The sequence below is a fragment of the Monodelphis domestica genome, chromosome 3, assembly GCF_027887165.1.
Source record: "Monodelphis domestica isolate mMonDom1 chromosome 3, mMonDom1.pri, whole genome shotgun sequence".
Lineage (NCBI taxonomy): Eukaryota > Metazoa > Chordata > Mammalia > Didelphimorphia > Didelphidae > Monodelphis > Monodelphis domestica.
The window spans coordinates 384,574,651-384,599,837 of NC_077229.1; the positions used below are offsets into that span (position 1 = coordinate 384,574,651).

Genomic DNA, 25,187 nt, shown 5'->3' on the forward strand with positions numbered 1-25,187 from the left:
TCATTGATGACATGACCACATTGTTGCTTCTTGTGACATATCTGAAGCTATGAGGTAATATCTTCATCGTATATACTCTCTCTCTTCCTTCCCCTATGTGAAGTTTAGATTTACTTTACCCTGCTTAGTCTAACAAAACAGGACTGTCTACACCCCTACTTAAGAATTAAGTGTTGAGAAGGATGGCCTATGTGCTAGCAAATGACAAATCAGAAACAACTGACAGACCCCTAGGGCTGTCCTAAGTTAAGCTTAAGCTACCATTGGTACATGTGAGATGCAGGAAATGATGTAAAAATAGGCTAGATATTTTGCATCATTTCCTCTCTCCAGCCTCTTTTCACAGAGAGGTGGGTCAGGCTCTTGTGGCAGAGAGGTAGCTGGTGGCAGTGTGCTGAGTGTCTTATCATCTTGGCATGGCTGCAGCTGTTTTCTGGGTTTGGCAGTGAGCATCATTGATACAGTAACTGGGAAAAGCTTAATATCATAGGTCAGGTGAGGTGTCTTCTCTGAGCTCTCTCAGAGTTTAAGCCGATTCTTTTTTTTTCTTTACCTCCTAAAAACACCATCCTCCTAGGAGACCCCTCATCTCGGAGGAGGCCTCCTGGCTGGAAGGTCTCTGAACTCCCGTTGTCTCAGGCTAGGTTGGAGAAATCCTATGCCCTTTTCCCTCTGTCTTCTTCTTAATTCCTTCCCTCTATATTAATTAAACCACCAAAAAATTTCCAAATTGACTTGAGTATTTTATTTGAGATTTGAATTAATCCCCGGTGCCAATAAGGATAAATTTACCTAAATTTACCCCTTACACCTGGTAGAGATTTGTTTTTAGGATGAAGGTTGAGAGATATAAACTGTTTAAATTCTCATCTATAACTTGATATTTTGATATCAGATTTTGATAACAAATTCATCCAATGTGAATAGATGTTTCAATATCATTCTGGGTGTTTCCCATCTTCCATTACTGTGGTGTTTGTATTTGTCATATATATGATGTTGGAGTTTGCTGCTAAAAGCTTAGGAGTTTTTCTTGTTGTGATTAAATTACTTAGTTCTTTTTGTCAGAATATTTTTCTTTTTCTACCTAGGGCTAGTCTTCATTCTCATAAGGTTTTGCGTTGTATATTACCCTATGGAACTCAAACTAATCTTGGTTTCACTCCTACTGCATGAATGATATTTGTCATGTTTTTGAAGTTAGAGAATAGATGTGAAATTGTATATCTATCTCCCCTCCAGTTTGTTCTTTAATATGTTCCTTCCCATTCATAATCAGTATCTGTATAAGCCATTTAATTCAATTTCTCTATAAAATCTTCTTGATTATCAACTCCTAACCTTGCAAAGAGTTCCTCCAATGGTATATAACTTGTTCTGTGCCCAAAAATCTCATCATCATCATCATCATCATATTTATAAGATTTTGATTGTTCTGGTTTCAGGTATTCAGTTTTCTCATTTGTGACCCACACATCCCCTTCTCCGTCCACTTCCTCATAAAGCTTGTAAAATCCAAAGGGCTCTTGTTCAAGATCACTGTTTTGGTCCATTATTATTACACCATCTGGTATTCCTTCTGACTCTGTTTCTGATTCTAGGTCACTGAATTCTGTAATCCTTATGTTATTTTATTTGATTTTGTTCAGTGCCATACAAAGCTGTGTCAGATGTTATTAACTCTGACTTTCTTTGCTGATCTTACCCTATGTCACTGACTTTTATGTTTCCCAAATCTTTTTCTGGTTGTTTCTCATTAAGAAGCTTTAGATTAATATTTTGAGATGTTAAACTTGATGTTATGGGATTAGCTTCTTCTTGCAGATATGTAATGCTGTTGCCAACATTCACAACTTCTACTCTATTATCAGCCTGAAGTTTTTGTTCATCTTCACTCTCATTTGACTGTGTAGAGATAGAAACCTTTACCTCTATGATGTTATCTTCAGGGAATGAGTTTATTACAACTGCATCTTCCCCTGTATCATTAGGATGTGTGCCTTCATTATTCCCCACATTACTCCATACATATGTTTCTGGCACTTCTTTGCTACCTTTTGCCAGTTGTATGTTTGAATCAGTTAAATCTTCTTGATTTAAATAATTTCCTAAGTGATCTTCATCCAAATTTGATTGTACTATATCCTCTACTTCATTGGAAAATGACTTTAAATCATAGCTATGGGTAATTTCATATAACATTACTTGGCCAGACCTCCCTCCTCAACTTAGAATATTAGTTTCAAGTCTGCCATTTGAATCATTGGTTGTTCTATCAGTTATTAAGTTTTTCATTCCATACATTTTTTAAGTTTAATTGTAATTCCACTTTCATTACTTTGAATATGATTATTATTTTCAAATGTAATTTTAGCTTCCTTTTCATTAAATTTTGTATTTTCCAAATTAGTCATTGTAGGATGGAAACTTTTAGCTTCAGGATTCAAATTAGATGGGTTCCCCCCCCCCCTTCAAGGAGATCTGTGCCACATAGCTATTTGAAGAATTACCTGTTTTTTGTGAGTTTTTGTACAAATATTTGAATGTCTTCAAATCATCTACAGTTCCATTAACAGTAACCTCATTAGTAACAGTAAACATGCGCTTTGATTTTTTGCTACAGTCATTTTGCTGCAGGGAATTGAAATTTTGCTTCTCTGTATCTCTCACTATCTCCTAATTGAGTTTATGTGACTTGTTCTGACTTTTTCTTTTACAAACTTCAATCCCTGTGCCCAATCTGCACTGAAAAAAAGTTTTCCAAGTAAGTTTTGACTTGATTTCTACTTTTTTCATGAATGGTTACTATACAGTTTTTCTCTCAGTCTCCTATCTCAGTTTTTATTTTTTATTTAAGAAATTATGTTTGTAACTTCTTCATCAAGTTCTTTTACTTGTCTCTGCCTGCCATTTGATCTTTTACTTGGTTTGCATTTTTCAGCACTCATGGATTTAATTTCTTGCATCACCTTTTTATTGTCTCTTATCTGTTTTTTCCTAAGTTTAACAGCAGTCTGTCTTTCACTTTTTTGAATTTCTCTATCTCCATACACCAAACTAAATATACTATAGTCCTGGCTTCATAATTCTCTCCTAAGTATGTCTGCATATTTGCACTTAGTCCCTGCTTTTATAGTGTCTCTCATTTCCTACAGACTTGCTGCTTCTTGACTTGATTTCAATGAACAGTGATTACAAAAAGTAGATTTTTGCTTATTATATTTTACTTGTGTGTTTTTGTTGTTATTAACCTCATACTTCTTTTTGAGAAAACAGTCTTTGATCAGGTGTCCAGTTTTATGGAAGAAGAAACATTGCCTAGTCTCTCTCTGTACTTTTCTTGGTAGATAAACAGGTTTTGGGTATGCTTTAATAGTATTCAAATTCTTAATTTATTCAATCTCTTTGCCTCTTAAATTTTTCTTGTGATTCATTCATTTTTTTCTGTAAATCTTCCAACTGTCTACTTTGATCTGTGTGACTGTTATATATGTATGATGCAGCATCTCTTAATTCAGTCAAATTCACGGTATCATATTTAGGAAAATAATGTTTGAAAAATTTCTGAGGTGTTGTGTGCATCCTTTCAGAAATTGTCTCCTTACACGAGATACAGACTCATCTGTACTTGTTGCTATGCCCATTATAGCTTGAACTGTTTCAGAAAGGTGATCAATAAACGAAGCTGGATGTTCTCCCTTGTTTTGCACCAACCTATTAAATTTTTCCCAAGCATTTGGTTTTGAGCAACACATTTTTATGGCTTGGAGCAAGTTCTCCCTGCATTTCCTTAGATAGTTCATGCTGATGGGACGATGACTCCTATCTCTAGATTTGTGTTCAGCTGAAATTCCAAACAAGGGCATTGCTAAATTGGAAAGAATCAAAAGCTATTCTTTAGGACCAATAACAGACTACATTTTGGGGGCATGTCTCTCCTAAACAAAATCCCAGTTTTTAACTCCACATGTAAAATTTCACAGCCTGCTTTTTTCAAGGCACTATGTTTTCTATGGCCATGTGCTTATTTTGTGAAACAAATTGCTGTTTTGGGGTGGAATGAAATGAAATTCCTTTCTTTCTCTTTGTTTCTCTCTGCAGGAACTATTTCTTTTTTTTTCTTTCTTATTTTTTTTTTGGCTTTTAAGGGAACTGGACTTAGAGTTTTATTTATTCTTTTTGGAGGGGTTCATTTTTTTAAAATAATATTTTATTTGATCATTTCCAAGCATTATTCTATAAAGACAAAGATCATTTTCTTTTCCTCCCCCCCAACCCCCCATAGCTGACGCGTGATTCCACTGGGTATCACATGTGTTCCTGATTCAAACCCATTGTCATGTTGTTAGTATTTGCATTAGAGTGTTCGTTTAGAGTCTCTCCTCTGTCATGTCCCCTCAACCTCTGTAGTTGGACAGTTGCTTTTCCTCGGTGTTTCTACTCCCTCAGTTTGTCCTCTGCTTATGAACAGTGCTTTTCCTCCTAGATCCCTGCAGATTGTTCAGGAACATTACACTGCTACTAATGGAGAAGTCCACCACGTTCTATTATACCACAGTGTATTAGTCTCTGTGTACAATGTTCTCCTGGTTCTGCTCTTCTCACTCTGCATCACTCCCTGGAGGTTGTTCCAGTCTCCATGGAATTCCTCCACTTTATTATTCCTTTTAGCACAATAGTATTCCATCACCAACAGATACCACAATTTGTTCAGCCATTCCCCAATTGAAGGGCATCCCCTCATTTTCCAATTTTGGGCCACCACAAAGAGTGCAGCTATGAATATTTTTATACAAGTCTTTTTGTCCATTATCTCTTTGGGGTACAGACCCAGCAGTGCTATGGCTGGATCAAGGGGTAGACACTCTTTTATCGCCCTTTGGGCATAGTTCCAAATTGCCCTCCAGAATGGTTGGATCAGTTCACAACTCCACCAGCAATGAATTAGTGTCCCTACTTTGCCACATCCCCTCCAGCATTCATTACTTTCCTTTGCTGTAATATTAGCCAATCTGCTAGGTGTGAGGTGATACCTCAGAGTTGTTTTGATTTGCATCTCTCTGATTATAAGAGATTTAGAACACTTCTTCATGTGCTTATTAATAGTTTTGATTTCTTTACCTGAAAACTGCCTATCCATATCCCTTGCCCATTTATCAATTGGAGAATGGCTTGGATTTTTGTACAATAGATTTAGCTCTTTATAAATTTGAGTAGTTAAAGCTTTGTCAGAGGTTTTTATGAAGATTTTTTCCCAATTTGTTGTTTCACTTCTGATTTTAGTTACATTGGTTTTGTTTGTGCAAAAGCTGTTTAATTTGATGTAGTCGAAATTATTTATTTTACATTTTGTGACTCTTTCTATGTATTGCTTGGTTTTAGAGTCTTTCCCCTCCCAAAGGTCTGACATGTATACTATTCTGCGTTTACCCAAATTACTTGTGGTTTCCTTCTTTATGTTTAAGTCATTCACCCATTTTGAATTTATCTTGGTGTAGGGTGTGAGGTGTTGATCAGTTCCTAATCTCTCCCACACTGTCTTCCAATTTTCCCAGCAGTTTTTAACGAATAGTGGATTTTTGTCCCAAAAGCTGGGATATTTGGGTTTATTGTATACTGTCTTACTGAGGTCTCTTGCCCCCAGTCTATTCCACTGATCCTCCTTTCTATCTCTTATCCAGTACCAAATTGTTTTGATGACTGCTACTTTGTAATATAGTTTAAGGTCTGGGACTGCAAGGCCCACATCATTTGTGTTTTTTTTTTCATTATTTCAATGGATATCTTTGATCTTTTGTTATTCCAAGTGAACTTTGTTATGGTTTTTTCTAAATCAGTAAAGAATTATTTTGGGAGTTCCATGGGTATGGCACTAAATAGATAAATAAGTTTGGGTAGGATGGTCATTTTTATTATATTGGCTCGTCCTATCAATGAGCAGTTAATGTTTTTCCAATTGCTCAAGTCTAGTTTTAGTTGTGTGGAGAGTGTTTTGTAGTTGTGTTCATATAATACCTGTGTTTGTCTCGGGAGAGAGATTCCTAGGTATTTTTTTTTATCTGAGGTGATTTTGAATGGGATTTCTCTTTCTAGTTTTTGCTGCTGAGCTGTGTTGGAGATATATAGAAATGCTGATGACTTATGTGGGTTTATTTTGTATCCTGCAACTTTGCTAAAGTTGTTGATTATTTCAATTAGCTTTTTGGTTGAACCTCTAGGATTCTATAAATAGACCATCATGTCATCTGCAAAGAGTGATAACTTGGTCTCCTCCTTGCCTATTTTGATGCCTTCAATTTCTTTTTCTTCTCTAATTGCTACTGCTAGTGTTTCTAGTACAATGTCAAATAGTAGAGGTGATAATGGGCATCCTTGTTTCACTCCTGATCTTATTGGGAATGCATTTAGTTTATCCCCATTGCAGATGATATTAGCTGATGGTTTTAGATATATACTGTTTATTATTTTTAGGAACGACCCTTCTATTCCTATGCTTTCTAGTGTTTTTAATAGGAATGGGTTTTGCATTTTATCAAAGGCTTTTTCTGAGTCTATTGAGATAATCATGTGATTCTTGTCGGTTTGTTTGCTGATGTGGTCAATTAAGTGGATGGTTTTCCTAATATTGAACCAGCCCTGCATCCCTGGTATAAATCCTACTTGATAATGGTGGATGACCCTTCTGATCACTTGCTGGACTCTTTTTGCTAGTATCCTATTTAAGATTTTTGCATCTATATTCATTAGGAAGATTGGTCTATAGTTTTCTTTCTCTGTTTTTGACCTGCCTGGTTTTGGAATCAGTACCATATTTGTGTCATAAAAGGAGTTTGGTAGAATTCCCTCTTTGCTTATTATGTCAAATAGTTTGTATAGTATTGGGATTAACTGTTCTCTGAATGTTTGATAGAATTTACTGGTGAATCCATCAGGCCCTGGGGATTTTTTCTTAGGAAGTTCTTTGATGGCTTGTTGGATTTCATTTTCTGATATGGGATTATTTAAGAATTTTATTTCTTCTTCTGTTAGTCTAGGCAGTTTGTATTTTTGTATATATTCATCCATATCCCCTAAATTGGTGTATTTATTGCCATATAATTGGGCAAAGTAATTTTTAATGATTGCCTTAATTTCCTTTTCATTGGAGGTGATGATGTCCCCCTTTTCATCTTTGATGCTGTTAATTTGCTTTTCTTCTTTCCTTTTTTTAATTAGATTGACCAGTACTTTGTCTATTTTCTTTGTTTTTTCAAAGTACCAGCTTCTTGTCTTATTTATTAAATCAATAGTTCTATCACTTTCGATTTTATTAATTTCTCCCTTAAATTTAGGATTTCTAGTTTGGTTTTCTGCTGGGGGTTTTTAATTTGATCGCTTTTGAGTTTTTTTATTTGCATTTCTAATTGATTGATCTCTGCTCTCCCTAGTTTGTTAATATATGCACTCAGGGATATGAATTTACCTCTGATTACCTCTTTGGCTGCATCCCAAAAGGTTTGAAAGGATGTCTTGCTATTGTAATTTTCCTCTGTGAAATTATTAATTGTTTCTATGATTTCTTCTCTAACTAAATGATTTTGGAGTATCATATTGTTTAATTTCCAATTAGTTTTTGATTTGGTTTTCCATGTCCCATTACTGATCATTATTTTTATTGCCTTGTGATCTGAAAAGGCTGCATTTATTATTTCTGCTTTTCTGCATTTGTGTGCCATGTTTCTGTGACGTAATGTATGGTCAATCTTTGTGAATGTGCCATGTGGTGCTGAGAAGAAGGTGTATTCCTTTTTATCCCTATTTATTTTTCTCCATATGTCTATTAATTCTAATTTTTCTAAGATTTCATTCACTTCTTTTACCTCTTTCTTTTTTATTTTTTGATTTGATTTATCTAAATTTAATAATGGTTGGTTTAAGTTTCCCACTAATATGGTTTTACTGTCTATTTCTTCCTTCAATTCTCCTAGTTTCTCCATTAAAAATTTGGGTGCTATATTATTTGGTGCATACATGTTGATTAGTGATATTTCCTCATTATCTAAAGTCCCTTTTAACAAAATATAATTACCTTCACTATCTCTTTTGATCAGGTCTATTTTTGCTTTGGCTTCATCAGATATCATGATTGCCACTCCTGCCTTCTTTCTGTCAGTTGAGCCCCAGAAGGTCTTACTCCATCCTTTAATTCTGACCTTGTGGGTGTCTACCCGCCTCATGTGTGTTTCTTGAAGACAACAATCCATTCTGCTATTTGTCTACGTTTTATGGGTGAGTTCATCCCATTCATGTTCAAAGTTATGACTGTCACTGGTGGACTCCCTGGCATTTTGATATCCTTCCCTAATTCTAACCTTTCTTCTTCAGCTCTACCTTTTAGTCTAGTGATTTACTTCAAATCAGTCCCTCTTGTCCCCTCCCTTGATATGTTTCCCTTTCTAATCCCTCCCTTTTTATTCCCTACCCCTTTCCCCTCTTCTTCCTTTCCTTTTTTGTGTTCCCTCCCCCCTTGGTTTTCCCTTCTCCCTTCCCTTGTTGGGTAACATAGAATTCACAATCCCAATGGATCTGGATGTTCTTCCCTCTCAGAGTTGATTTCCCTGAGAGTGAGGTTTAAGTAAAAACTCTCTTCCTCTCCTTCTTATAGGAATTTTCTTCCCCTCCCCTTCCTGTGTGAATCTTTGTGTGAGAAATATTATTCTATTTGGTCTTCCTTTTCCCCCTATTTACACATTACATTTTCCCCACATGTTAGTATATATAGATTGATATAAATGTAGTCCTTATAGAAGAGAGTTTGAGTAAAAGAAAAAGATAACAATTTTCTCCTTTTCCCTTTCCTTCATCTTTAACTTTTCAGGTATTCCATGCTCTTTGTTTTTGATATTAAACTTTCTACAGAGCTCTGGTATATTCTTTGCAAAAACTTGGAAATCTTCTATTTTGTTGAATGTCCATACTTTCTCTTGGAAGTATATAGTCAGTTTTGCTGGATAGCTGATTCTTGGTTGAAGACCCAGCTCTCTTGCCTTTCTGAAAATCATGTTCCATGCCTTACGATCATTCAGAGTGGAACTTGCAAGGTCTTGTGTGACCCTGATTGGCATTCCTTTATATCTAAATTGTTTTTTTCTGGCTTCTTGTAGGATTTTTTCTTTTGTTTGAAAGCTTTGAAATTTGGCAATTACATTCCTGGGAGTTGTATTTTGGGGATTTAGTGTAGAGAGTGTTCTGTGAGCTCTGTCAGTGGCTGTATTTCCCCCTTGTTCTAGAATCTCTGGGCAATTTTCTTTGATTATATCTTGTATTACGATGTCGAGTTTGCTGTTTATTTCTGGCTTTTCTGGAAGTCCAATTATTCTTAAATTATCTCTTCTTTCTCTATTTTCCAAGTCTGTCACCTTGTCAGTGAGATATTTTATGTTCTCTTCTAAAATTTCTTGATCTTTTGGCTTTGCTTTATTGATCCTTGCTCTTTTACCTGCTAGTTGTCTTCAAGTTGCCTAATTCTGACCTTTAAAGCCTGGTTTTCCTTTTCAGTTTGGTCAAACTGGTTTTGTAGATGCGTGAATTTCTTTTGCATTATTTCCCACTTTTCCTCCCAAAAGGCATCCATCTTTTTGATTCTTTCCGATTCAAATTCTTCATGGGTTTGTGGAGAGTTTCCATGCTGGAACTGTTTCTAAGAGCTGATTGTCTCACTTTAGGTTCATGAGATCTTATTACCACTGATTTATCACTAGAAGGATTCTAAGAGGTCAGAGTTCAGCTTTTTTATTTTAGAGAATATTTATAGTTTTATAAATGTGACTTAGGATCACACACCTCGTAAGTCTCTCTAGCAGGATATGCTTTCAGTTCTTCATGCCTCCAGGTATGGTATTTAATTCACTATATCATACCACCATACAGAATGTTTAAGTTTATCATATTTATATTGTCTCGGACATAGAGAACTCCTTGATATTAGGGACCATCTTTTATCTTTCATTATATCCACATTACTTTACAAAATGCCTGACCTATAGTAGGCTCTTATTAAATATTTATTATTGATGAAGCAATGTTATTTTATAAAAATCTGATTTCTGAAAGACTTCTGAAAATACACATGAATAGCTCCTGAAATCTTTGGCCCTTTCCTTTTAACACTTTGCTTGATGTATACAGGAGCAAAAGAGAAGACTCTTGGAACTAACACCCCCAATTTTCCTCCCTATCTTGTTTCTAGTTTCCAGAAACCCTACTCCTCTCTCTCTTCATAGAACTTCAGTGCTATATTTCATTCCAATTCTAGAAGACCTCATTTGTGAATTTCTTCACTACCTTCCCACTGGCTATTGGATTAGAGACAAAGAAGAGGGGAACAGGAAGTCTTGATTGAATGGGAATTGGGATATTGGTTCTGAATGTTCCTATTTTATATATAATGCATTTTTCAAGAAAAATGATGTTTTAAAGAATGGTAACATTGACTGTACCTTTAGAAGGCTTTGAGAATAAGAACTGGAAACACCCTTTATTGCATCATTTCTATGGGAAAATAAAATACAAACTCCAAGCAGCTAGTTAACAAAAGAACTTTTAAATTACAACCCATTTATAATTTGGGGACTTTCTGAGTTCCATTCCTTCCAATCTGGAAGTCTCCTGGTGCTTTTGTTTCTTTTCTGATTCCTATGGAGCACTTTCTGTTGAATTATTTAAATGTGGACCCTTCCACAAAATACAATAGGTCTTTTACCTTTCATTTTATTTTATAAGAAGTTAGGGAAACTTGCTTCTCAATATATTCTATGCCTATTTTTTCATAGTATTAATAAGTACCACAGTTGGGTTGTATTGTTTCTCTCCTCTCCTCTCCTCTCCTCTCCTCTCCTCTCCTCTCCTCTCCTCTCCTCTCCTCTCCTCTCCTCTCCTCTCTTCTCCTCTCCTCTCCTCTCCTCTCCTCCTCTTCTTTTCTCTTAATCCACTAGGCTGATCACTCTGTTGTAGAAGGAAATTACTTGTGATTGTTGGATTTATTCTTCCCAAAGCTCCGTTGATCTTCTGTTAAGTACTCTGTTTTCTGTAGGTACTTACAAATTGATTTTTGTATGATAGATTTCACTCTTGAATAGATATGGAATTTAAATGGATGAGACCTATACTTTCCAGCATGGACTCTCTACTCTCTTTTCAATGAAGGGTGCTATGTTTGTCCTTACCAAAACTTTGTATAATTCCAGCTTTTCCATGATGCTTCAAAAATAGTTGATAATAACTTTCTAATTGTTCCTTAAACACTATAATGTTCAAGATGCTAATTATTTTCTGAAATTTTGTAATCCATGTTCTCTCCCTCTATCCTATCCCTCTCATCTCCTCAAGATGGCAGGTAATATGGATTGTACATGTGCTATTATATAATATTTATTTCCATATTCATCATGTTGGGAAAGAAGACAAATATTGCTTACATTAGAGAAAAATCCATGGAGGAACTAGAGAATACTAAGCTTTGGTCTGCATTCAGATTCTATCAGTTCCTTTTGTGGTAATAAGTTTTCAGCATGAGTTCCTTGAAGTTGTCCTGGATTCTTGCATTGCTGGCAAGAGTTAAATCATTCAGAGCTATTCATTGCACTTTATTGTTGTTAGCTATGTACAATGTTCTCCTGGTTTTGCTCACTTAAAATTGCATTATTTCATATAAATCTTTCCAGGTTGTAATTATCTTGGAAGTGAGATGTTTCCTTAAGATTCCTTAAGATTTCCTTAATCCTTAAGATTAATATTCCCACCACCAGGTCCTAATCACACCACATTAGGACTACTGCAATGGCCAGCTGGCTGGTCTCTGAATCAAGTCTTCACCATTTTATTCTATCCTCCATTCAGCTGTCAAACTGATCTTCTTAAAGCATAAGTTTGACCATGCCACTGCTATTACTTCCGGGATCAAATACAAAAACTTCTATTAAGGATTCAAAGTCCTTCACAGTTTAGCTCTCTCACAATTTTCCAGTCTTCTTAATCTTTACATCCTAACTCTAAATTCCTAAAAATACTGTAGTGAAGCAACACAGACCACTTTGTTGTTCCTTCAACAAGACATTCTTTCCATCAACTGACTTTGGACATGTTATTAAATTTAATTTTATTTATATGTTACATTAAAATACCCAGGTAACTAATTCTGTATCATTTGGGAAAAAAGAAATATGTGTATATAAAATTATGTCTTGCTTATTTCTGTTTATAAATTCTTTTTTCCAAAGATAGAATGTACAAATCATTGTTCAAACAATATTTCTGCTCCTTTATATAATGCTCTGTTCTTTTCATTAGTCATAAATTCATATAGGTCTTTCCACATTTTTAAAAATTAACCTGTTGTCATTTCTTAAGTCACAGTAATAGTCTATCACAATCATATTCCACAACTTGTTGAACCATTCTCCAATGAGCATCCCTTCAATTTCCAATTTCTTTGCCACCACAGAGAAAGCATAAATATTTTAGAACATACAGGTTCTTTTCCTTTCCCCCTGATCATCATAGGAAAGAAACCTACTATTAGTATTGGTGGATTAAAAGATATACACAGTTTTATAACTTTTAGGGGATAATTCCAAATTGTTCTTCAAAATGGTTAGATCAATTGACAGTTCCATCAACAGTGTATTAGTGTCCTCATCTTTCCACATCCCCTCCATCATTTCGCATTTTGTCCTTTTATCATTTTTTGGTAGTTCTCCCCCATACATGAAATGTCATTCTTCCATATATTTACCTCCTAGTCTCTTTTGCTTCCTTTAGGTCCAAGTTAAAATCTTGTTGGCTTTTAGAAACTTTTCTTGATTCTTTTAGTGCTAGGCATTCTATTGACTTTTCCCAATTTATCTTATTTTATATAGTTGTTTGCATATTGCTTTCCTCATTAAAGCATGAACTCTTTGAGAGAATGGACTACCTTTTACTTTTCTATCCTCAGGGCTTAGCATAGCACCTGTTTTATAATAGGTGATTAATAAATACTTATTGATTGACTGACTGATTGAAGATAAAGGACTCTCCTTATTTAAGCAAAATCGAATATGCCTTTACTTACTTGCTAGGAGGCATATGGAAATTGTAGGACAACGCCTTTTAGTCATTCACAGCCAAGCTATACCTTCATATGGATAGAACAAGGGGCTAATTTCTAGAAGTATACTATCTACTATCTAGTCTTGGTTCTTCCATGAATTTCCTTGGAAAGTATTGATAACTAATTAAATTAATTGTTTAAAAAGAAAGAATTAGTAATCTAATTTATTATAAATTACATATAATTAAAAAGTAATTTGTCTATCACAATAATGGCCAGTGAAACTGGTTTAGAGTATTTTATCAATGAATATCAAGGGGAAAAACCTGTTATTTCTAATTTTATAAGTAGCTACTTTAAATAACAACTCTACAAACCTTTTTTGTAGGATGATTCCCATGATGATTATTTAAGGAATATACTCTGAAGATAAACAAATAGTTCCTACACAGAGATGATTGTCACCATTTCTTTCTTCCTTTTGCCTTTCCAATTGAAACCCTTCTTGTTACTGTAGGAGTCATTGTGAAAAAAAGCAGTTTTAAAATATCTTTAGGGTTCTGAGGGGAAAGTAGTGAAAAAATCATGAAGAGCAAGAAAGTCTTCAGTAAGAAGTTGACATTTAGACTAAATTTTGGAGAAATTAAAGAATTCAGAGGGTCATAGGTGAGAAGTAAGTACATCCCAGGCATGGGGAATAGTCAATGAAGGAACATTGAGATGTGAAATGAAGTGTCACATATAAGGAACAGCAAGAAATTCAGTTTGGCTGGGCCATAGGGTACACAGAAGGAAGAAACATATAATAGAAAATAGGAAAGGTAGATTGGAGCATGACTGAGAAGGAATTTGATTTCCAGAGGAAGAAGTTTGTGTTTGATCCTAGGAATGTTGGCATTCATTGAGTAGGGTAGTGACTTGTATTTTAGGAAAATCACTTTGGCATCTACGCAGAATATGGACAGAAGAGTGGAAGAACTTGAGGACAGAAGACTAATTGGGAAGCTATTGCAATAGTCCAGGGGAAAGATGATGAGAGCCTGAAATGTGTCCTCTGCTTTTTCTTTTCCTTAACACTGTAACTTGAACAATTTAATAGATCATTATCGCCTTCACCAAGGGTATTACCTCATCTGGCCTCTCTCCCACACTTCTGGCCCCCTCCATTCAACTCATGCCTTTAGAACCATCCTCTTCTTTCACACCATTTCAGGCTGACTGCACCACCTGTCACTGGTCCATAGCCAACCACCCTCCCCCTCACCCCAGACTTAGCTCACATAAGTCCCACATTGACATGAGTTTAATCTGATAAGTATGTCTCCTTTTTTGTCCATAGAAAGACAAATGAAACAAAATATTTGCAATCATTACTTTTAATGTTGGCAATTTAATGACAGTAATTTACAACTGGTTAATTAGTTAAACTACCGTCCTTATCAATAGGTGGTCTCTCAAGAGGATATCTAGAAGTAAGAATGAGCCTACTGCTCAGTAGTTTTTTCTTCATCACAGATTTAACGGATTGAATAGGTCTAGGCACAAAAAATTAGAGTCAGGGAAAGGAAAAACATATTTCAGAAAAAATCTATGTTACATATAAACTCAAAATACCCCCATTAGCCAGATGAAGAATATATCAAAGATGCACATAAGACAATGATGATGCTCTTATCAGGTCTTAATCTTAGCTTAGTGGTAGGAGGAAGTGCTTATTTTATTAGTTCTTGGTAAATATTTTTTTTAGGAACATGGTAGAAATGATGGTGACCATGAAGCAAGGAGATATATATTTCTTATTTTTAACCTTGAAAATTCTGTTAAGAGATGGATAGAAGGTCATTTATAGTATGAGGAATCAAGTTCTACCTCTGATATGGTTGCAATGTGAATCCTCCAACTTTTGAAAGCCCCAGACAAATATCTAAGGCTGCGTGACAATCAATTATGCATCTCTAGTGTGTTATCCATAGGGATAAATTTACAGGTCCAAACTTTCCTCACCAGCACTGCCATCCCCTGAAATTCCAACAGCAATAAGAATATGCTATTGCCTTTTATTTATGCTAGTCTATTGTCTTAGGAAGTTCTAAAACTAAGGCAGAGTTAAGGACAGGACATCTGAGTCTGTGGAGGGATTGTAGCAGAAGAGCTTCTGTAGATAGAGTTGGCTTCAGATTTAGTTGGATCTGGGCAAAGAGTCTGTTGTGACTTAGGGACTAAGAGGGTCAGCTGAGGCAAGTGGGTGAGTTAATATCCAAGATAACAAGTGTAGGGAGGCTATCCTTCCACATGAAGCACTGGGGGTTTGGGGTGGCTCAAAGGGAGACAGAGTAGATATCTCTAGTCTCATCTCCTACCATCCTTCTCCAAGGAATGCCTTATTTCCTTCCAGAAGAGAAAGCAAGCAGTTGGGGCCAGAAAATGGGTCACTATGCTCTCCTTAGAAAGAGAGGGTACACGACTAGAATTATATTGAATTGCTCCCTTAAGTATTATAGTTTTGAGGATGTGGTCTTCATGTTCAAGCTACATTTCTGATCACTTTTTATTAATGAACAAAAGTGCTGCTAAGATTTCTATCCACGACTTGATTCCCTCCCCATCAGTTCCATAAGGAACATACATAGCAAGTGGCAAAGAAACACATTTAAACAAGTTGGTAGCAAAATAGAAATCAGAGAAAGTATACATAGAAATACATAATATGCATACACACATACATATATATATATTAGACAACACAGAGTGAAGGCTCTCCCATTGGGAAAGAGATAACTCAACTCTACCAAGAGAAAGTCCCAAATCTCACACAAGGGGAAATTCTCTGAAAAGACTGGAGTAGTTAATTGGGAATGACATCATAAAGAATGCTGGCTCTTATAATGTTGGATTTTTTCCAGACTTATTCCACAAAAGGAGAAAAAGGAATAGGATGGTCATTATACAGGTTCTCTTTAAAAGCTGAAAGGCCAGGGGCCAACAGAAGGGACTGAAGCAACTGAATGCCTTGAAGAGACTGAAGCAATACAAAGCTCCCTTCTCTCCTGCTCTCACCAACTCTTCCTTGCCCCTCTCAGGTATGATCTCCATTCTATGATTTGGGATTTGGGTTTGGGATTCGGGTTTCATAAGCAAGAAGAGGCAGAAAGTGATGCAATTCCAGAAATAAAATTGTTTATATTAAGTGTTTACCTAGGCAGCTGGGGGTGGGGGGTGTACAGTGGATACTACAAAGGGACTGAAGTCAGGAAGATCTAAGTTAAAATATGACCTCAGATACTTACTAGCTGTGTGATTCTAGATAAATCAATCACTCTCTGCCTCAATTTCCTCAACTTTTTAATAAGAGCACTTACCTCCCAATATTATCATGGGGATGAAATGAGATAATATTGGCAAAGCACTTAACACATTAGCTGGAACACAGTAGGTACTTAATAAATTTTGTTTTCCTTTCTTTCCCCTTCAGGTGGCAATTCCAGGATCACAATATCAAAAAATGAAAATATAGTCTCAGATAAATCAAGAAAGCAGGTGTCCAAAGAGGCTTGGCCTCAAATGAGGAAATTTGATTGCATCTATGCAGTGATAGAGCCACTATCCTTTGGCATCTTTTTCTATACAACTCAGACTCTTCTCAATTCACTTCAACAAATAAGAATTTCTAAAGCATTCATTACACACTCATACTGCACTCATGCATCCACAGCTGCACGCGCAAGAACACAATTCTTTTAGATCATAACCCATTGAACACCACTGTTTTTTTTTTTCCTCAACAACTGTTTACTGAGTATGGGAAAGAATATGCAAAAAAGCCATAACAGTACACTGTTATTATCCAGCTACATCTACCAGACCATTCCAGAAGTCCCAAAATATCTAAACTCCTCTCATTATACCAAAAAGAAATGGCGAGCATTCTTATGAGCTACCAACAAATGAAAGGGTGGTAATAAATTATTTCTAAGATTTCTTCAAGCTCTAAATTTTATGATGAATTCATTTCACCATGAAATGGGGAAGGGGACAGAATGCCCCAGTGAGCTAAGTTCGAGATTTTTTGCCTGAAGGAGAAATGACTTGGGTTTGTTTTTTTTTTTTTTAATGCTATTTTATGTCTCTGGTAGTTTGTAGGCTATAGACAGCAGAGACAATAAGAGTCAATCTTATCAGAAGAGTAAAATAGGAGAGTTGTGTTGAAGAGTCTGCTTATTGTCAGGAGAGAACAAATGAATCCAGCTTGATCCTTGCAGATTATCTTTAAAAACAAACAAACAAACAAACAAACAAACAAAAAAACCAAGCACACATTAAATTGGCCAAAAGCACAAAGCAAGAAGATGCAACTTAAAAAATGAAAACAAACTATTTAATATGACAATAGTGTAGCCTGATTCTCTAAATCCAGAGCTGCATGTCAGACTTCCACAAATCTTCTCAGAGGGAAAAAATAACTCCATAAAGGGTAGGGGAATCTTTTCAACTTTTCATTTCTCAAGTGACTTCCTCTTGATCTACCTGCCCAATACAATGGTTAAGGTTGTTGGATCTGTGTTTGAGAATCCAAGTCAACTAATAGCATAATAGTAGAAGGAAGGCTAGATTGGGGGTAAGAAGACTTGAGTTCAAATTATGACTTTGGGGCTTAGTTTCCTTTTTAATAAATTTAAAGGGTTTGAGAAGATGACCTTTAAGATTCATTCCAAATGTATATAAATGATTCTAGAAAGAGAACACTATTTCTTAAGCATTCAAACATATCCTTAGATTGTCCAGGTCTATATCTCTTTGCATTTCTCAGAGAATTATTATAAACTCCTTGATGTAGCCACAGAGAGCATGTCTTGGCATTAAATACACATTCTGCTCCAGGAAAGACTGGGGAGATGGAGGGTAGGAGAGGAATAGGAGAATCCTCTCCCTTCTTAATTAAATCACATGTACAACTAATCCTTGAGGGAAGAATCAAGGAAAGCATGAAAATACATGTAGTTCATGTAAGAGAAGCTGACTAAAAGCACAGCACTGATTATTTAATTTCTAGGATTAGTTCAAGCAACTCCCTGCAAGTATTCCTTGGTAATTCTATGTTAAGTCTTAGCAAGTATAATGTCATGCTTAATACTTTAATAAATATAGTAAAAGGCATGCTTTTATCTTGGGGAAAATAAACAAAAATGATCTCATTTTCTTTAAAAAAACATAACATAAGAGATAGCATGGCAAAGTAAAAAATATACAGGGACCTAGTATAAAGGATATGTGTCTTCTATCACAACATGATGAATATGGAAATATGGATTGTATGATAACATATGTATAACCTATATCATATTACTTCTGGGGGAGGAGTGAGAACATAGATCACAAAATGTCAATTATTAAAGCTATCTTTGTGTAATCTAGAAAAAGCAAAATCATTTTAAGAGTAATTGAAAAAGTAATTATAAATTGTTATTGAATCCTGTTTTCAGTCATTATATCAATGTATCTTTTTGTATCTTTGTATTTTTTTTTTGTGAGCTGGAAATAAATACCTGCCTCGTACCTCACTCTAGTGCCTGGGTTGAAATTCTGGTACTTCTTTTTACTACTTGTCTTACTCTGAACATGTCACCAATTCTTTTGCCCAAGGCTTTTAGGACCAGAAGTCATGGAAGTAAATATCTTCATTCAAATTAGAAAAATGATTAGATTCAAAAGAAAGCATTTTGGTTCACTGGAAAGAAACTATATTTTAGTCTGAAGATCTGGTTCATATCCTATCTCTGTCACATCCTATGTTCCCTTGACTTCCCTTTAGGATCTGGCATACCTTATTTTTACAACTTCTCCTCACCTTACCTCCTTCCATGCATTTCAGGGTCCAGTCAACCTGGATCATTCTCTACTTAGAGAGATCACAGAGCTAGAGCTAGAAGGTCTTGAGAGGCTATCTAGTCAAATGCTAACATTTTATAGTTGAAGAAATTAAAGTCCAAGGAGTGATTTCCCTGAGGTCATGGAGCTACTTTGTGGCACAGGTAGAATTTGAACTCAAATAGTCCAAAGCTCTTTCCAATGTGCCATGCAATCTTTGCCTTTTCTCATGTTGATCACTTGCCTCAAGCTGCTTTTTATACCTGGAGTGATTTTTTTCCCTTCATTCTTTGCCAAATTCATTTGGATTCACTGTTTGAACTTTCACTCCATTCTATGTGATGTCTACCCTGACCCCTCAGCCATTATGTTCTCTTCAAACTTGACAAGCCCATAATACTCCAGACCACATCTCCATTTTTGCCCCAGCAAACTTCCTCTCATACCTCCACCCCATGAGACTTCTTTCTCTGGACAGGGTTTTTTTCCCCCATAAAAACTACATTTGAGGAAACATCCACAGCAGGCATCATGTTCTTTTCATGATGTCCCAGATCACCTCTCCATGATTCTTGCCCTTCTCTAACAACTCTTCATACTCCTTTTATGTTCTGTCTTCTCTCACTAAAATGGAAGCTCATTGAGTACAGAGATTGTGTTTACTTTTTAAATGAGATTTTATTTAATTTTAATTAACAGAAATAAATTTTATCTTCTTTCTATTACCCACAATATTAGAAAGAAAAAACCTGAAGCAAATTTACATATCTGAGTCAAATTATTGTATTGGGTCACATTAAGATGTTACTGGGAAATATTTAGCAAAACAAACAAAATATAACAGAACATATATAATATTAAGATGTATTTTCTTTTTTATATTTTATGACATTTTTTAAGTTTTGGGAAATTTTATTGAATTAATTAATTCAGAATATTTTTCCATGGTTACAAGATTCTTGTCTTTTCTGTCCCCTAACCCCCCCCCCCAATAGATGACGTACAATTCCACTGGGTTTTACATGTGTCATTGATCAAGACCTATGTCCATATTATTGATATTTGCACTAGCGTGATCATTTAGAGTCTATATCCCCAATCATATCCCCATCAAATCATGTGATCAAGCAGTTGTTTCTCTTCCATGTTTCTACACCCACAGGTCTTTCTCTGGATGTGGATAGAATTCTTTCTCATAGGTCTCTCAGAATTGTCCTGGATCATTGCATTGCTGCTAGTAGAGAAGTCCATTACATACGATTGTGCCACAGTCTCAGTGTATAAGATGTAGTTTTCTAAGTCAAATGCTCAACAAGAATCCTTAAGTACAGTTTAGTGGTCCCTGTTTCATTTGAATTTGACACCACTAGTCTAGTTGTCAGAGCATCAATTCTATAACCAAAGAATCTGAATTTGAATCCTCTCCTTTTTATTTACTATATATGAGACCTTGGGAAAGTCACTTAATTTCCTTTGGCATTGGTTTCCTAGGTAATATTGGGGTGTGGGGGGAATTGTTGTTTGGACTAGATGGCTTCTCTGCTCCCTTCCAGCTCTATGACTATAATTCAGTGACTGGATTATCTCTAACATACCTTCCAGCTCCAGATTATAAGCTTTTTCTTCTAAAGGTACTTAAAGACATAGAATTTAACACTGACAGAGACTCTAGTTTACTTAGTCTAATTCCTTCAAATTATAGATGAAAAAAAAAGTTTCAGGAGAGATAAGTGACTTTTGCCAGTCATTTATACCCCATGTGGAACTAGAAACTAGATCTGATGATCCTCTTCTGTCCAGTTCTTCCTCTTCTACTAGATTACACTGACTCCTATGGAAAATCTGAAGTGAGAGAATAGTAGAAGGAAATCAGAGAAGAAATATGGATATACAAGCAATCCCCTACTTAAGAACCGATTATGGTAAAAAAATTATTTGGAAGTGGAAATGCTTTTTCCCCATAAAAATAATATTTAACATAATGATCAATTTCACAAAGCAGCCCACAAAACTCTACATAACTGATAATGTAGCCAAAATCTAATAATATAATGAATTACTAATACTAGGATCAAGTGGTGTGGGCAGAGAGAGGATACAAGGAAGAGGAGTTTCTTCCTGCTTTCCAAGGTACAGGGCCAATCCTAGGCAAAATTTAGATGTAGACATTTTTGTCTTGGCACATATCCATCTTACTTTTTATACTACTCTCCCACTTCCCAATGTTGCTTTCAAGTTTCCAATTATTACAAATACTCATGCTGACCCAATTTTCTTCTCCCCTTCCCCACCATAGCAGGGCCCTTTCTTGCTGCATTGAGATTAGCATTAGATTTTTTTTTAGGAGGGAGGTCTGGGGGAGACTAAGAATTTTTTAAATGCATTTGGAGTACAGTAAGTGGAACCAGGGAAGAAATTATGAGCAAGAAAAATTGATTTAATTTGCCTTCTTCCATTCACCAATAGGAGAAAGTTGCATTGTAAAAAATGTGGATTGAAGAAGGAGGTTGATTTGGTTTGAAATTAATTTTGAAATTCTTTAGGAAGCAGGACAGGACTGATTTAGCATATTAGGAGACATTCCTATTCCTGGATTATTTTATCGGTATGTCTTCGGAGTGGACTTAAGCAGTGATGATATGAAAATTACCACACATAGAAGAGCTTCCAGAAGCTACTGTTTAACCTAGGTACTTAAGTTCACAAATCATCTTTTTTTCTGATATTCATTGATAAAATAGTTCCTGGGTGTCATAATGCCAGGAAAATCATGATATGCTATGATTATGGGAAAATAGATTATTTTGTTCTTTATTCTGTTTTTGAACAATGAATTTAAATAACATCAATATTTTCCAAGGAAATTTGTGTTAAGGCCAATATCTGATAGAAACTGATTAGGTAGCTTTATGGTCATGTGAACAGACAAAATTATTTTCTTTTATTGTCAAATTGCAAGGATCAGTGAACATAAATAATTTAGTTCTTAAAAAGGAATTATTGTGGCCTGAATTATCTAGTTTGGCAGTAGACCTTGGTCACCACTGTAGGAAAATTGCCAAATTCAGCCACCCAGTGTTAAGTGGACACAGATACTGTGAAAAATAAATGGGAGGTTAGAATAATTTAAATTATTTTTAATATTCCCCGTTTTAAATAACAAAGTACTTATGTCAGGGCTGATTCTGCCATGGCCTTAGAGACTCATCCTTAACAAGTGGCAATTATAATGGAAGGATCTGTCTCACTGAATGCTTTGAAAATCTAAAATAGAGTCACCTTCTCATTGAGTCCATAGAAGGCAAAATGAAAATCTCATAAATTGAATTTAAATCACTTTACTATTAAAAAAAATTCTCTATAGCCCCCTCTCACCCACTTATGTCCTCTCAGTAACTGAAAATTAGAAAACCAAAAAATAGGGGAGATAAAGTCTAGGATTTGCTCCTTCAGAGAACGGTCTTGAGAGGCAACATAGTAGAAAGAGAATGGGAGCTACAACTTTTGGCCCCAGCATTTAATAACTGGGTGACCTTGGGCAAGAAACAACCATTCCAAGCCCCAGTTTCCTCATCTATAAAATAGGGATAATGCTCACTATACATACCTGGCAGGGCTGTTGTTAGGAAAGTGACTTGTAAATCTTAAAGTGCTCTATAAATGTGAATTATTATTTCCCTCCCTTTTTATCTCCTGGTTTTATGAACCCAATCACTCTTAGGGGGAAGAAGAAAGTCAAGGCCTTAGAAGGTTTTGTTCATCTAAACTTGTCAAACACCAGCAAATATGTGCATTTCTATATACAAGGATCAGAAAGGAGGGCTTTACATGAAATCACAAAACTCTATCAAATATAGATTTTTAATATATGATAAATTGATTCTCAGTTCCAAACCTGTCTCATCGTTCAGTTTCTCTCTGAATCTCCTTCTGTGCATTTTAATGTTCCATTGACGTTCTTATTCTTTCTTTTTCTTTGTTCCTTCTTTCCCTCCCTCTTCATTCCTTCCTTCAGTTCTTCCTTCCTTCCTTCCTTCCTTCCTTCCTTCCTTCCTTCCTTCCTTTCTTTCTTTCTTTCTTTCTTTCTTTCTTTCTTTCTTTCTTTCTTTCTTTCTTTCTTTCTTTCTTTCTTTCTTTCTTTCTTTCTTTCTTTCTTTCTTTCTCTCTCTTTCTCTCTTTGTTTCTTTGTTTCTTTCTCTCTTTCTCTCTTTTTCTTTGTTTCTTTCTCTCTTTCTCTCTTTCTCTCTTTCTCTCTTTCTTTCTTTCTTTCTTTCTTTCTTTCTTTCTTTCTTTCTTTCTTTCTTTCTTTCTTTCTTTCTTTCTTTCTTTCTTTCTTTCTTTCTTTCTTTCTTTCTTTCTTTCCTTCTTTCTTTCCTTCTTTCTCTCTCTCTCTTTCTTTCTTTCTTTTCTCTCTCTCTCTCTCTTTCTCTCTTTCCACTAATTTCACCACTTCCTCTGCCTTCACTTCTTCCCCAATAAACAGCAGCAATAACAACAGAAATAATAGGAACAGAAAAAACAATAACAAGAACCACAATCTTCACCTGTAGTTAAAGATATACATATATATAATACAAATATATATAAACAATACAAATACACAGAGTGATCATGTTTGACAATGTATACTTCATTCTGTACTCCTAATTTATCTCTCAAGAAGTGAGATACATGTTTGAATTTAGTCCTCCAAAGTCATTTGAATATTTAATTGGATAGAACTTTATATCTTTCAAATTTTTCCTTGGTAATTTTGAAGTTATGGAATAAATTGTTCTTTAATTTTTCATCATTCTGTATCTGTTTATAAAATTCTCCTTGTATTCTCTGAAGCTGTCACTTCTGTCATTTTTATAGAACATTAATACTACATATACTCACAAATCTTAGTTCAGTCAACCATTCCAGAGTGAATCACAACCCTTAATTGCCCTACCCTTGCTGTAACAAAAAGTGTTGCTATGAATATCTTTGTATATATGAGTCCTTTTCCTCTTTTTAAAAATGTCTTTGGTAATTTAAGTATAGTAGTAGTATAACCTGATTTATAAAAAAAGTATATATATTTTCCATTCTGGAGGGAGTAAATTTTCAAATCACTTTCTAGAATTCCATTAATGATTCATAATTCTACTATCAGTTGTTTAATGTCTATTTCTCTCCAGCCCCTTCAACACTTGTAGTTTACTTTTTTGTAGTCTTTATCAACTTGATGATTGTAAAGTGAGAGTTCAGAATTACTTTAATTATTGATTTAGTGATCTTTTAAAAATGTGAATTGATAGCTTGATTTTCTTATTTTGAGAATTTGAGTGTTATATATAAATATCTTGTCCAAATGTATCTGACCAAGGGTTATATATACAAATAGTTATAGAGATATAGCTATGATAGAAGTGATATAGATATCACTGTTACTTTTATACCTTGAATATGAGATATTCATCTTAGAAATGTTTTGAAATTTTTTCTATTAAATATCTGCCTTTTAATTTTAAGTGCTTTGATTTTGTGTTTGTAAATTTTTTATTTACATAGTCAAATTATCCACTGAAGCTACTCTGATACTCCCAGTCCTTTGGTCAAAAACTCTTTTAATGGAATATTATTTGAAAGGTATAAAGAATTTCATGTTTTTAAAGGACAAAAAGGACAGAAAAGATCAGAAAGCCTAACAAACAAATTGTAATCTCTATCTGTCTATCTGTCTCTCTTTATTTTCAAAGGAATTAGTTTAAGAAATTGAAGCTTCCTTTAAGATTTCAGTCTTTCAGGAGACCAGCAAATGGTTGAGTATTTGTCACAAAACCTGCAGTTGCATGGCCTAAATCAAGAAAAAGCAGTTAGTATGGTGCAGTAGCATTTTTAAATGTTCTTTCAACTATAAATACCAGGAGACTATTTTTTAAGTCTCTGGAAGATAAAAAATAGAACATAAAAATGGAAAATATGAAGTAGTAACATGTTAACTTTAGCAAGAAGAGGAGGTCCATTTACAAACATAAGCAAATAATTTAAAGTATCTTACATAATTGAAATCTTGTGCTTTATGTAACTCCTACATTTCTTATATTGATTATTTACTATGATATCAGAATGCTATTTTTTAGTATACTGCAATTTATTTAGCTATCTTCTAATCAATGGGGACCTACTGTATTTCTATGTCTTTGATATAGCATAAGGTACTGCCATGATATTTTGGTATATGTGGGGTCCAAAATATGAAATTTTCTATTGTTGACCTCTTTGA

At 34.9% G+C, this 25,187-nt stretch overlaps 1 long non-coding RNA gene across 1 annotated transcript; it reads left to right on the forward strand.

Annotated features, from left to right (window-relative positions):
• Positions 1 to 358: 358 nt before the first annotated feature.
• On the forward strand, positions 359 to 17,037 carry LOC103101150 (uncharacterized). Its single transcript, XR_464100.3, has 3 exons — positions 359 to 495; positions 15,973 to 16,149; positions 16,542 to 17,037. It is a non-coding gene; the product is annotated as an uncharacterized LOC103101150 (long non-coding RNA).
• Positions 17,038 to 25,187: the final 8,150 nt, after the last annotated feature.